Source organism: Poeciliopsis prolifica, unplaced genomic scaffold, assembly GCF_027474105.1.
Source record: "Poeciliopsis prolifica strain line A6 unplaced genomic scaffold, Auburn_PproV2 SCAFFOLD067, whole genome shotgun sequence".
NCBI lineage: Eukaryota > Metazoa > Chordata > Actinopteri > Cyprinodontiformes > Poeciliidae > Poeciliopsis > Poeciliopsis prolifica.
Window position 1 is genome coordinate 1,236,507 of NW_026562442.1, and position 15,410 is coordinate 1,251,916.

Consider the following 15,410-nt stretch of genomic DNA (forward strand, 5'->3'; position numbering starts at 1 on the left):
ATGAAAGGCCAGGGAGAGATTAAACATAAAGTGGAGATGAGATTGAGAAACCTGCTTTGGTCCGGAGGAAGTTGGAGCACAATGTGGATTAAGCTGGACGACAACCAGCAGGGTCAACCTTATAAAACCGCTTTACTACCAAGCAGGTCCTGGCATTTTTCCTCCATTTTTCTCAGAGCCCTTTAAGTGACATTTTGCACATTCTTGCCTATTCTCTTGTTAATATCTTGCCCCACATACCTCACCACATGATCTTGCCTATATGTCAATGTGTTTAAGCACAAAGTTCATTTCTTTCTGTGTTCTCACAACCCCTTTAATTGAACTGGTCTTCATGGAGGAGCCGGAGCAATAAGGCATAGAAATGTGCTGCTAGGGACCACAGAAGTCCACTACAGGGGGGAGGGAGGCACCATGAAAAGAGCCAGTTCTTCTCTATAGGGCATAAGTAAGTGAAAAAGAGAGAGGAAGAAGGGTAGGCGGACTCCAGACGTACACAAAGGTCCTCACATTGAGAGACTGGTTTATTTTTTTGTGAGGTAAGCGCTGACCCTTCACATGTGAGATGAACAGAATGGGGTGTAGAGGGCCTCCACCGAAAAGGAGGATGGGAAAGAGAGAGAAATGGAAGAAAGGAGGAGGTGAAAAAGTCCAAAGAAGAGACCTGTCAATGAGCCATCCATCTGGCACCCAGTTCCCAAAGATATTCTGCAGAAATAGCAGGGCTGGAAAAGCAAGCTTTGTGAACTAAAATAATATTTGACAATATATTTCAGCTCTTTGCTTGTTTGTGTTCATTTGGCCTAAATAAAAGCAAATTCTCCAAATGTAAAAGGGTAAATTGAAAAGGATTGCCCATGCCTCGCTAACTGTTCTGACAAAGGGGTCATGGTTCATTAGCATGGTCAAATCTTTAATGTGTACACTTCATCTTCTTTCCTACGCTTTTAAAAATAAACAACTGAATTGTTTTGAAGAACATTTGTGAAACCTTTTAATAACAATGTCAAAATTAGACATTCTCAGACATGAATTAACTAGGTGTTCATTACGATGAAGTTTGACACAAAGAGTGTCTTGAACCACAAATGCTGTCTTGTTGATCTTCTTTTGTCTTAAGCTGTAATGTTAGAATGCTGTTTTTTTTTCTTAAATCACATGAAGTGTTTGTAAAGGGTACTTGTTGAAGTACGCCCCTACTATCTCTCAACTTTATTTTTTTTTTAGAATACCTCCAGTTTTTCCATTATTTAATCATATTTAGCGCTTTATCTGCTGGATGCATTCCACATGTTGAGGTTTTCACCCACTATAATAGATGCATTCTATGCATTCTACTGAGTATGTGTAATCAGCCTTCACCAACTCACCCACAGTAAACCCCCTCACCTCTCTGGATTAGCTCCAGGGTGCTTTTCTCCCCCCCTGTCATGTCTCCTTTCCTCTGTAATGAGTCAGCTCATTAGTGGTTCATTCTGCAGCCCCATACCTGTACACATTCCCAGATCCAGACAAACATTTCCCAGACCTCCCAATAAATGACTAAAAAACAGAGAGGGTAAAAGTCTCAGGGCGTGCATGTAAGGTTTGGTGCTACCAAAGAAATGAACATATTGCTGCAATGTAATATTTAGTTATTATATTAGATTTTTCTGTTACATTAGACCCCAAACAAATTTCTCATGATTCTTATTTCCAGCAATGTCAGACAAACCTAGTTTAAGCCTGGTATAATTTCACCACTGCAGTAGTTAATTAATAATTTCTGCCTCATTCTTTGCTTCTATAGATTTGGTGGTGGAGACATTTACAGAAAGCTAGATCAGTGGTGAAATTTACAGTTTCTCTCTCGCACTTTGTCTGTATAAACCTGGTGGAGACATTTTGGTAGCCTTGCATGTATTATATTTACAGGTTTACCTCTTGCACAACTTTTAAAGAAGTGATTCCTTGTTAGATTTTAAAAAAATCAGTTACTTGCTCTGGCCACTGACATCAGTCTCAACACAAAATACTCATTCAGTTACAACTGACTGTCTGTTGAAAGAGTTTCATTCGGAGGTTCCCCATGTGGGGTCTGTCTGTAGCTGCTTGAACTGAATTGGGGAAGTTTGATTTGGTTTGACCAGAGAAACACTGTGCTGGTCAAAAGTTTATGCTTTTTTGGTATGCTCTATTGAGCGTAATCACCTATTGAGCATACTGAAAAGTGAGATCAAGTGATCACACTGAAAAAAGCAGTATTTAAAAAAGTTGTAAACACGGGCTGAATGTATCGGGTGGTTGAGGGATTGGCCGTGGTTTAGTTTGAAATGAGGCGATTACGCTGTCTCTTTGGTCTTAAAAACAGAAAACCAATAATGAAGATGCAACCCCGGAGCACTGAAACGTGTTGTTGGAAGAGCAACTAGATAGCACTAAAGTATTCTGTATTTATTAATCTCTGCATCTCAACAAGTTTGATATATACTTCAGGACATGCAGAAATATGCCCAAAGTTTAAGCTTTGGGATAAAATATAACATTGCAAACTGCTTGGACTTACTTTTCTTTGTGTTGCTTGGTTGTGGCGCAGTGTTTTTGCAGGTGGAGGCAGGGGTTCAGAGACTATTTTGTTGAATACTTGTTACTGCTCAAACTAAGACTAGTGAGGTCAAACAGAAGAACTGTGAAAACAAAACAGTGAGCCTGCACAGGTGAAGCTCTGCAATTGAACACAGCAGGGCATACTTGACTCTTGACATATTCACTGATCTATGTTTTTAATAATATATGCTGAATTTCTACTTAGATATCAATCAAAGATGTGATATTGTTCATCTGGGCCCACATTCCAACTGTTTGAGATAAGCAAACGTGCAGTATGAGTACCACACATGGATGTAATCGGGTTATACTTTAAGCAAAACTGGCCTGGGGGTAATATAAGTAGTGAAGGTGCTGCCATATTGTTTGTGAGGGTTAAGACTTTAGTGTGAGAAACACCTGGGACACAGAAGGTACCAAAGATACAGTCAGAGATCACTTCTAAAACATCTGGATTCCAAGAGTAAGAGTAAATTAACTGCAACAGTCAGTTTAATGGGACACACGTGATCTTCCCTCTGTGAATACAGCTCTTGTTAAAATGCTGCAGAGACGTCAACTTGGAAGCATGCAGCAATTCCTAACGCTAAATTGTTCACAAGTAAACCCTAAAGGTATTAGATCTCATAAAGCCAATATGCTGCCAAAGCTCCACATAACTGCTGCACTCTATCGGCACAATCAATGCACCCTCATATAATTTGGAGAATGTGACTGCTTTTAAGGTGGGAGTGAGCAGCCCACCAGCAGCGTTTCAGTGATATTATAATTGTTTCTGCAGAGAGATTTTTAACCTCACAAGGCGTCAAAATTTGTGTGGGCTACAAAAGAGGCAAAAAACAAAACGGAGCTATTCACATTGAAGATGCAGTGCCTTCTGATAAAATTCAATCTCTTGATCTTCTAGACAGTCAAGACTAAAAATCACAGAAATGACCAGATGGTATTAAAGGGTATGTAGCACCATTTTGCAGCATATTTATGTAACTGTTATCTTGAGTTGTGTTGTTTACAACCGTTCTTACAGGAAACGTTTGTATAATGAGCAGAGCAGAAGTGCAGTCCCACCAGGTGTTTGCCGATTGTTGCTGCCACTAGTCTGAAGGAGCTGACAGGGGAATGCATGGGTGAGGGGTGTTTTGTGTAGTGAAAGCTCAGCTGGAGGCTGCAGCTAGAAGGAAGATCTTTGTGGAAGTATGTGCTGCTTTGTGAGGACAAATGTTTAGGTATCTTTCCATGGTTGCCATGGCAAATTCAAGGATTTCTCAAACTTGCAGGAGAAAATCAAAGCAAGACTCCAGGTATTTTTTGATGATGCAATAAAAATTCTGTAAATAATTCTGTTTCTTTTAGCTATTTGCATGCTTGTATACACACACACACACACGCACACGCACAACCCCACACACACACACACACACACACACACACACACACAAAGACCACATGTGCACGAAGCTGAGGTTAAAGGAAATGACAATTATCACAAGATATAAATAGTTCCTCTTCAAACCAATAATGTTCCACTCTACTGCAACATTTTCTTGTCACAATTAACACATGTAATGTAAATATGATTGCTAATTTGATAAAATTAGCAATTTTTTTTTCTCCTTTTGCTTTTTTTTAATAATCTGGGCAGTTTTTTTTCAAGGCACATTCAAGGGAAAAACCTGAAGTAGTTAATAACAAAAAGATTATAAACAGTTCATTCCTCCTCTCTGTGCCTCTCTGGGGTGTAATACTTAGTTAAGTCTCAGCTGGTTTTAATCATCCCTGTTGGGGGAATTGCTGTTGCTGTGGGATGTTTCCTTATTCCTGTGGGGCAGAACAAATAATGAGGCACCAGGATTTGATTAGTTAACCACCTATGATGGATGCAGAGAGGATTAGATGGGCCGTTGGTTCCAGACTGAAAGGATTGCTTCATGTCCACCCACCAGTGAGTGATCAGAGAACAGGACCATCGAGCAGAAGTGTGTTATCGGCTTGGACTAAATACCCTTAAACGTGTGCATGTCACAACATAGTCATGGGTAAGTAATGTATTTTGAGTCCTTCACTTGTAAACACTTTGTCCATGAGAAAGCAAAAAGTAAAAATACAGAGTAGTATGAGAGGAGAGATCTGGAGAAATGGAGAGCGAATCATTACTCATGTGCATTAGTATTCCTTCCACAGCTTGTGCTGTGAGACAGCCGGTCTGTCCAAACAAACAGCAAACAGAGGGGGGATGCCTCATTATAACTTCTCCGTTTTGTTTCACCCAGAGTTCACATTCCATCTGACCATAAACACTGGGCCGGAGCTGTGACCTTGCCCTGAGTCTATGCTGGAGCTTAGAGTTGTACGGAGCAAGAAAAGCTTCATTTCACATGGTGTTGAGTCCAGTGCAGCAGCCTGAGACAGGGAAGCAAAAACAGATTATAAATTTCTGTTATTGAGTCCTTGAATCATTTTGGGTCTGCACTCGGCGGGGGAAACCAAAAGGGATGATAAATGAATCTGGCCACAATATTCCCATAGGTAATATCTTAAATGTCCACTTACATCTGACTCAAAAAGCAAGTAATTTTCTCTAAACTACTACCATAATAATTGGGTTTTTAAAACTTTTATTTCCACTTAGTAAAACTTTGGAGGAGTTACATTCCCTTGCAAAAATATTCTGACTTTAAAAGTAGTACTGATGTCACAGTTCAGGGGGGGTTTGGTTTCACCCGTGTTTGAATTTTGATTATTTTTTTATTTACTCCAGTCATTATATCCTTTGTCTCTTCTGGACGTAATTCCAGCTGTTCCTCATCCCCTGCATTACTCCTGTCTGTATTTGTTCTCACCTTTGTCACTGTCTAGCCATGCTTTACTTTTTGTGTGTTTAAACTTTATCAAATCATTATGCATCTGCCAAGCTGTTGCTTGTGCCTTTAAAAGCTTTACAAAACAGCATTATGTATACTGAAAAATCCACAAAGGTGACTTCTAATACGACATTTTTGTAAAAGCAATAAAAAAAGTTCTACATTTTCATAATTAACAAATAATATCACACGAAATGCATTGAAGTTTGTGGTTGTAACATGCCAACATGTGACTGTGGCATCAAGACTTTTACAGTATTGATGTAGTTTTACTTTCCTCATACACTGGTTCTTAATGTGTATGAGGAACATATTAGTTAAAAAAATTCTTTATAAAAATCAGAAAGCTCAGGAGAGATGATTAAAACAGGAAACTGACACAGAAACCAGAAATAGAAGCTGCAATAAAATAAAGCATTTTTACATTCATGGCCATGAAGAGATACAAACAGCCACCAGTGGTTGGAAAAATATAACTACAATTGTGATGGAAAATAGGGTGAAAAATAAAAGGAAAAATGCATTAGATTTTTTTTTGTTTTTTGTAGGTTTCTGTTTGAATGCTGGTGTTTGAACTTGGGCTTTCATTGATGTTTGTTTTTGATCGTTCCTTTATTTATTTGCTTAGATCTCGCCATTTTAGATTTTTCTCTCGTGTTCATTTATTTTCTTGGCTTCTGTTTTGGATTTGCTTCCTTAGTTTAGCATCTCTTTCTGTTATTAAAGTCAGTTTGAGAGCTCTTATATTTCTTTACCTCCTCTGTTCTCCCTGTCACCTTTCATCAGCCTTGCTCAGTTTGTATATCTTAACTGTGATTCATGTTGCACAGCACTTTGGGACCTTTGTGTCTGTGAAAAGTGCCTTATGAATGAACTTTACTTCTCCTCAGCTGTTATTCATCTCCTCATTTGCCTCTGACTGCATTCTTCCCCAGCTGCGCACTATTTCCTCTGACTAGTCTGGTTCTCCATTTCTTTCTCAATATAAAAGCTTGTCTATCTTCATTTGTGCGTCACTGGTTCCTTCCACCATGTTGCCTTCCTTCCAGTCGTCCCTTCTGGTCTCATCTTTGCTGATCTTTTCATTAAACATCCTGCTTTTACTGTATGAAGCTAATATGCACATTTATCTTGAAGATGGACTGTGCAAGAACGCTTCTTTTTGAATCATTTTGCCATTACTCAAGGACATGGGATCCTCAGCACATCCTTGCTCAAAAGGTCATTTTCTCTTCTCCCTCCTACAACGAAGATGTAAACAGCCAAATGTCAGATTTCACCCACACTTCATTTATATTTAAAATGCAGTTTTTCCATACGCATCCCCCGTCTGATAATATGTTATCAGACGGCGATGACATCTTCCCACCTTTAAGGAGTTGTAAAAAGTTTCAACATAAACTTTGATCGTATTTGCAGATGTTATACTGAAAAGGTCTGCAGAGAAAAATGTTAATCAGTTTGCCTTTGGTGTTTTTGCATGAAAATGTAAATGAGACAATGACAAGTATCTCCGATAGCATTTGTGTCTAAAAGGACAAGTGTCCCTTCTGCCTTGCTGTAGTGTTTTCACATAAACATGGATCCCCCCTCTGGGACTGAACTGCTCATGTCGTGGTGAAAGTCATCCATTGATGTTAGATGATTTTTTCACAATGATTTGTGCAGAAAATACATGTGAACATTGGAACAAATGCCACTAAATGAGTAGCAACATTACAGCTCTTTTTTTTTTAAATTTCACCCAAGTGAACTTTAAAAAAAATCTTCATTTGTAGAATTAAAAAGTTCAATTTAGTAGCAAAGTGACCTTATCATCTGAAAACACAGAAGTGAATCTGAGTTCAGCATAAATCTGAAGGGCTCCCAGCTTTGTGGTCCTTCTTTCTTCCATGTTTGGCTTCAGGAGACAATAAACTGACCAACCAGAAGAACATGTCAGGACTGTGACAAGGACATCAATGCTTTCCGGCTACCAGCATGCAAACTGCATTGCTGCGGGGAATTGAACCTGGTGACTTTACTGCGTGACCCCCCTTCTGTTCATGATGCATTATTCAAAGATTTACTGACTTAATGCTTTTTAATGATTTTGCTGGTTTATTCGGGCAATTTTGAATGTTTTCTCTTCATTCTGAGTTATTGGCAAATTGACTGAATTCATTCAGCTCTGTTCTATTCTCACCAATCACTCTCAGCTCTTTACACCAGAGCCACTTTTTCCCACTTACACACACATTCATTCACAGATCTGTTGGACAGTAGGGGCTCAGTGGCATGTGGCAGGAGGAAACTGGAATCAAATCCACAACTTTCTGGACTGGAAGACAAACGCTACCTCCTCTTGCGACTTTATTACATTTGTTTTGCTGTGCTAAAATTATACTTTTTTACACTTTAGCTCCAAGGGACCAGGGTTTGCTGCAGGCATTCAAAATGGGCTTGATCAAGAGAGAGTAATTTAGACTTACTGGTTGTGGTTTGGCTGCTTTTTCACTTATTTTTGTGGACATAAGAAGTAATACACAAAGATCTGACACATGGACATCACCATTGTCCTTATTATCTACCTTATCTATCTAACTAACACATTTAGCATTACCATATATGTTAACTTGATGGAAAAAGCAGTTAGGCACGATTAAATGTAGAGAAATGAAGCAGATTTTGTGAAATGTCAAGTCTTTGAAAGGATAAAAGGGGTAAAATGTGTTGCTTTTAATCTTCTAGTGGATTCAAAGTCAATAGCAGCAATAGTTTCTTCTAGACTCCAAACCTAAAGACAGAACAGCAAGACCTGTTGGTGCAGAAATATTTTAAACTGAGGAAATACAGCATGAACAGAACATGTTTGTAGCAGAAATTGATTCCGTGACGGCTTTGGTCAGGGAAGAGACATGGTTAAGCACAGACGGGGGAACTTCTTTGGAAATTGGACCAAATTAAATCTGAAAGCAAAGTTTGTGTAAATGATTGAGGAAATGTTGACTAATAACATAGAAAGATTGTTGGAGTATTACTTAGTTGAAGACAAATTTAAAGACATTAATTGAACTGTACGTTCAAATTTATATCACTTTTTTTTTTAACTAAACCTGATCTTGAAGACCTAAATGTTTTATTGTGGAATGTTTTTTTTCTACAAAGGGGAAATTTGAGCTCCCATCCAATGCATGTCAAGTTTAGAAACTCCTCATCCTCACAGTGAAACTGCTGCCTTTACTATGAAAATGATTGGATCTGTCCCTGCTGCAAAATAAACTCCCTAACCTATTTAGATTTTCTGTCACATTCAACATGAGCTCACTGATGGCCTGGTAAATAAAGTTGGAGCAAATATTATTATTTTTTTGGACAGATGAATATGGCCGTTAGTGTTACTTATGAGAGAAAATGGGCTTTTCCAGGGGAAAGGTAATGGTGAATAGTTTCCATCTGTGAGGTGTAATTTTCCAAACAATGACATGGACTGTGTGAGCAAAGTAGCTCTCAGAGAATAATCCATGCCTCATTGTACATGCTAATTTTAAAGGTTCAGAATTACCATGTAAAATGGGGTTTAAAAATTAGACTTTTAACTCTTAATAGCTTAATAGCCTCATTAAGTGGGGGAATAATTATTTGGGAGAATCAAAAGAGATACAGCGCCTTTGAAAATCATTTTCTCCTCTTTTCCTGCATAAGATTTTAAACTTTCATCTGAATTTTATGTGAGAAAGAAATTAAAAATGCTTTAGTTTTCTTCCATTTCACAATTAGGCTCTTTGTTTGGCTTTTTCCAACACAGTTCGATTCAAGTCCTCTGAGGTTTGTGGTTCTAACCTACAAAGTGAAATAAAGTTCAGGAGACAGGAATACTCTTCTTCCTTCAAAATCTTGTTTGCCTATCTTGTGGTTAAATTTATCACGTCTAGCAATCAGTGGCAAACAAACAAGAGACAGGCAATTTCATTGTTGAATATATTAGGCAGTGTAGAGGCGTTGTATTGGATTCCCATCAGCCGGTCCAGCTGACGTCAGAAGACCTCAGGCGGTGGATCTCTGCGGTGCTGCACATGCCCTCCTGGGTGATCGCTCCAACTGCTCCGGCACGCTAATCAACACGCAACCACACAGGCAGCAGTGTGTTAAGGTCGTTTGCAGATTTGATGATTGCATTGTTGCTCACTGGTTGTTTTAATCAGCGTTAGCAGCTTCCTTGCAGATCCTGTTGGCATTTGTGACGTTTCAGGTTATAAAGTGGATGGCAGGAAAAGTCGGAGACCGAGGCAACAGGCCACTCTGGCACCCGAGTTTGATGATGCTAGTTAAAATGGAACAAAAGAAAATGCGACAGTGGGGGATTTTCTTTGTGCAAAAACTGAAAAAGTAAAATAATGAATGCCCTTGACATTTGTGATGACCAGAAAAACTGCCTGTTTTAATAGTTCAAACACCTAAAATATCTTAATATGCATTAATATGGACAGTGGAAACCTTTGGAAGACAATAGCTACAGTCATCCATATTAGACATGCAACCAATCAGAGCCTAGGAGCAAAATGCAGCTCCTGGATTGGCTGCTTTGCAAATGCCAGCTAATGGCAGTAAAGTATCTAACCTTTTCCAAGCTACATTTTCTATGTAGTATTTCAGAAATTCTCTATGAAAAGAATCATAGAGGATTTCAGTTTATTCACAGAGTGAACTGTGAGTGGGTGGGGATGATTGTCCATCTGTCCATTCGTCCCTCAATCAACTCTATTTATCGGTGAGCTACTTGTCCAACTATGTCTCCATCCGTTGGGCAATACCCAAAAAATAGTGACTTCACTTAAATAATGTAATGCATGATTTGTGATGTTTTCTGCTATTTTAGTTTGAGGATAAAGTTTAAGTGAAGTGGAGGTTTCATGCCTCAGATATAAGAATGTCTGCGTTTTGATACCATTTGTGAAAGAGTCTGGATTGTTGACGTTTGGCGGTTTTTTGCGCTCGGCATGTGTTTTATGTGTTTCATGGAATAAATTGTGATGGGCTGCTGTGGTCTGGGCATCTTTAACACCGCTGGGAAGCCTTTGTTCTTTCTCTGTTTTCATGTCAGATCCCCGCCATCGAGGAAACTCCACTGGCTGTGTGCTCCAAAAAAAAAAAAAAAACTGTTTCTGTTTGATCAACTTCTAACATGTTTTAGCAATTTAGGCAGGGATGAGTGTAGATAATTCAAAGCCTGCCAAAAGGGGGAAGATGAGAAGACGCACAGGTTCACAAGCAGGAACGGAGGATCTCGGTTTTCTCATTTCTGTGCAGACGCACACCTTAAAACTACCTGTCAACATGGATGAGACTTTCAAATGAAGCCCTAATATGGCTGACATCTTCCATCCACAAAGACCGGATGAAATTACATTTTAAAATCTCCCTTAAAAATCAGTTCTGCATCTCCTCTGCTTTTCCACCCTGAGGCAGTAACTATTTTCCCCCAGTGGAGGCCAGTATGTAGCTGATGAGGTCACTGAGTGAGCTTGATTTCCACATTACAACCAAAATAGGATTTAGCACACCTGAAGCAGAATGACATAAAGTTGCAAAAATATTGTAACCATTGGGACTTTGATCAACAGAACAGACTCCAAAGATAGACAAAAAGAAAACAGACAGTATGTCTGAGTATGTAGGAGCTTTATGGGTTAAGAACTTGTTGCGGTAGCTTAGCAATTAAAACTGTTCACAAACTCATAATAGTAAATTATTCTTACACCTGGCAGATTTAATTTGCAGCAGCAACAGATCAAAGTTTTTAAAATACCAGTGAATATTTGCAAAAAATAACTCGATAAATACACAAAATATCATCCCCACTGCTGAACAACACGCAAAATGAACGGGAAATAAAAACTGACTGAACCAACATGTTAAAATATGATAAAAATGTTTGTTACCAAATCAAACCAGCTAGATTTTAACTATTTTTTAACCTTTCATTTAAACTCACATGGTCAAATAAACCCAAAATGATTAATATTCTTAGAAATGACTGTTTATGGTGCTCTGTTTGAGCAGGGAAAGGGAAAGTGTGGATGTTGGATGGTGTGTGCTGTTCAATACCCTTAATGCAGAAGAGGTCAGAGGCATTACAGATAGATCATGAGAGCCCTCTGCTGACAGCTAAATCTAAGGAGACCAGTGCAGTGAACATCCCAGCCAGCTCCCCTCATAGTAAAATGCCTGCTCTACATTAATAAGAAAAGTAGTGTGATAATTCTGCATCATTAAGTTGTCTAAAATTAGTTGCTTTTTCACCTTTTATCAGAAGAATTGGGGGTTGGACTGTGAAGTCATTAACTTCACCCACCCAGTGTTGTAAAAGAAATGAAATAATGATTTACTGATGTGGAGAGGTGAGGAGGTGATGAAGATAACCGTGAGAACAGGCTCAGTTTTTTTTATTTTCTCTTCACAAGTGGCCAGTGAGTCATTTCTTACCATTTATTAGCTGAACCTGAGCAGCTTTACAGCTTTCATTTCAAATGTTACTGATTTTCTGCTATAAAAAAATGCTTCCGCCTTAAAATTAGGCCCATATCTACTGAAGGTTTCCTTTAACTTTGAGAGTCATTACATATTTAGTATTCAGTTTGAGTAAAACAACGTAGAAACTTTAAATAAAATTCTTTGCTGACCTTGAAGCACCAAAGAGGGTGCACTTCTGAAAAGAGGCAAACTGGCCAGTTTTGATGCAGACTTATGTGAACTAAGTCCAAACAGATGTTCATGATCTTGAAATCCAAAAAATGCAAAGGGAGATTAAAACTAGTGACTAATGGAGCTGATATCATGTTGTACAAGTGCAGTAGGACATTGTACTTTTAATGCATTTGTCAGCTGAACCTGCCAGTAGTGAGTAGGTACAAAGTGATTGGTCTGCAGCTGCAGTTGGGATCAGGCTAACCCAGTGGTGTCTTACAGGTTTTAGTTGTCACACTGGGAGAGCACACCTGAATCAAGTGATTGGTTCATTACCCAACCTTTGTAGAACCTGAAGACATGTTGAGGAGGTAATTTAGCCATTTAAATGAACTCTGTGGGGACAAACGACACGTCTCAAACCTGCAGGACACGACGCTCAACATCTGATTGGTTATCCCACAGGTGTCCAGCTGCAGTCTTAAACATCAATTTGAAAAGCCACCGTAACCATTTACTTGTAATTAAAAATAGCTCTTAAAAAATAGACTATTTACATAAATATTGAAATGGTTACACATGATTAATACATTTTATTTATTTGCTTGCTTTATTTATCATTGATTATCTTTTAGCTGCAATTAATTTTTCCTCTAGTTGTGCTGGTCTGCCCAATATTTAACATAGCTTGTCCTTTCTAAGGCAATTTTAAATAAAGATTTATAACTGATCTTTACTTATGATTGGCTCTCACCTTGCCTCACTACATAGCAGTTTTAGTTCGGACCAGGATCCTTACAAATCATGTGGTATTTTGACTCAATACTCCTTATGTTTTATAGCTTTTGCATGTTTTTTGTCGCTTTTTTCTTTTAGTTTCAACACCGAGGTCTGTTAAAGTAAGACAAAACCTGACATTTTACCCAGGTTATGACTTCTTTCTGTCTGTACAAAAATCTGAACAGAAGAGGACAAAAGTGCAAATGCAAAAAAAGAAAAAGCTGCTGAAAATCACCTCTCACCAAATCACAGAAGTTAGTCATTAAAAGGTTTTACTCGGCAGCGGCCATCCCTGAAATTTAATGGATTTTCAGATAATGTAGCTCGTCACGCCGCTGCAGAGAGCATGCATCGCTGTGGTTTCAAAATCAATAGGGTGTTTTCGACTCCACATGCGGGGCGTCCAGCAGGTCAGGGATGTGTGACGTGCGTTTCACAGATGTTGAGCTGGAAGTTTCTTGTTTTGTTCCCTCCCTCTTCCTGCTGGTGCCTTGTGATCTGAGGTGAGCCTTAGCCTGGAGGAAAGTTTACTCCTGCTTGCCTCTGTCCAGGTTTTGTTCTGCTGCCACACGCTCTTAAAGAGGTTATGATGCTTCAGACAAAAAGAGCAAAAAATACAGTACGATAGCCACTGAAGAAGACAATCCGATTGAGCCGATGAGGATGTAAAGAAATACTTCCAACACGCACCACAATGAGTCTCAGAAGAAAATTGTCTTAATGATAGGTATATGAAGCACAACACCCACGTTCTCTAAAGTTTTTCCCTGCAGTGACAATAATATTGTCAACATTTCTTCTCCCTGACACAGCTGGAAGAGCTGTCAAGTCTGTCCAACAGCATTTGTTTTGCTAAAGTGAACGAGCATAAACCACCCTCACTTTTTCTCTCTTTTTTTTTTCTCCTCTCGCGTCACATTGTGGAAAAAAAGCGTCTCATCAAGAGCACGTCTCCGTTTAGCACGCCTCATCGGCTGTCTGCCTGGCTTCGCTGCAAACACACGAGAAGCTCTGCAGGCAAACTGAAACATTTTTGAATTCTTTGACAGTTTTGCATTATAAGTTTTTTTTTGTATTTTTTTTATGCGTAACTGCACGACAAACTATATTTTTTCCCAGATAATGAGATGGAAAAACCAAACGTATCACTCAGAATGAATGAGTCTACCCAGGTGCAGTGACTTATGTTTTGGTGAAACTTCCTGCATTTAAAAGTTTTTTGCTGACTGCAGAGAGAGAAACGTGAACAAATAAGTCAAATTTTGAATAGTTTTATGAGCGGTAAATTCCAAAATTTATAACAGAATAAATTATAGCAAAGTAGGTTTTTTTTTTGTTGTTGTTTTTTTAGTTTAAATGACAAATCCCACCATCCCTATGGGTATAGGTAATGCTATGCAAAAGAATTCAGAAACTGTAGCAAAACCTGCTTTATCTGCCTAGTATTTTATTAAACTGATGCAAGTTGTGATAGTTTGATAGAACCACTGAGGGTGTGTACTCTCCTGGGGCCACACACACCTCTGTGGCTAATGATCCACCAAAGATCTGAGCAGTCCTTAGTTCTGATCTGTGTCAGCTTCATCTGAGCAGGTTTTCATCTCCAAGTCAAATCCGGAGGAAAGTTTCTCATCAAATTTTTAAGCTGGGGGTTACTTAGTTTGCATTAGCACATTGCCATGCAAAGACTTACATGTTCGCTTCAAAAGTGCTGTAATGAGTGAAATAACAGCTTATGATGACATGTGGCAGTGCTGCGTCGGCTGCTAACGCGGAATTTCATTGAGACCAATTTGAAATCTGAACGTGGAAAAAAAGTGAAGCCTGCTGGATCGAGGTGACACAAACTGGAGGTAATCAAATAAACCTCCGTTCTCCGTAAAGCGTAGGAGTGAGGAAGAACATCAGACCTCGGACGGCGGCAGCCGGGGGTTGAGGCACGCTTCAGCCGTTTGAAACAAAGCTTTTGTTTTCTGCGGAGTCGAGCAAATCCTTCTGTGGATGATGAAATCAGGAAATTTAACAGAAATTGTGATTCTGAAATTTACTGAATGAAAATATCAGCTCAGTGGCCTTTTCTTCCTCTCAAGCTCCTGCTCAGGTTTTACTCAAACACTTGAAAATGACCTCTTCAAATAAACATTCATGTTGTTAATGGCTGCTGGCAAAATAAAACATTCCTGAACACATGCATTTGCAGTACTTGTAAAGATATGCAAAAAATAAATTGCACTGCAGTTTCTTTTCTATTACAATAGTATGTAAACACTTTGAAACACTTGACTGTACTACATTAAAACATGTTTTACATAAAAATGTCTTGCATCATATTGCTCTTGAGTAGGTTTTAACACGTTACAGTTCTTTATTTGGTCTATTTTGTAGATTCTGCAGTTTAGTCATATTGCTTATGTTTATCTTTTAGTCTTTGTTTTTAAGTTTTACATTTAGTAACTTTGGTTTTGGACATGTTTTGTTACAGCTTTAGTTTTCTCTTTGTGTTCATCTCAGATGTCT

General features: G+C 38.7%; 1 protein-coding gene across 1 annotated transcript in view; it reads left to right on the forward strand.

Annotated features, from left to right (window-relative positions):
* The window catches only part of ptn (pleiotrophin), a 39,934-nt gene that overhangs the window by 1,176 nt on the left and 23,348 nt on the right, over window positions 1-15,410 (forward strand). The window lies entirely within an intron of this gene.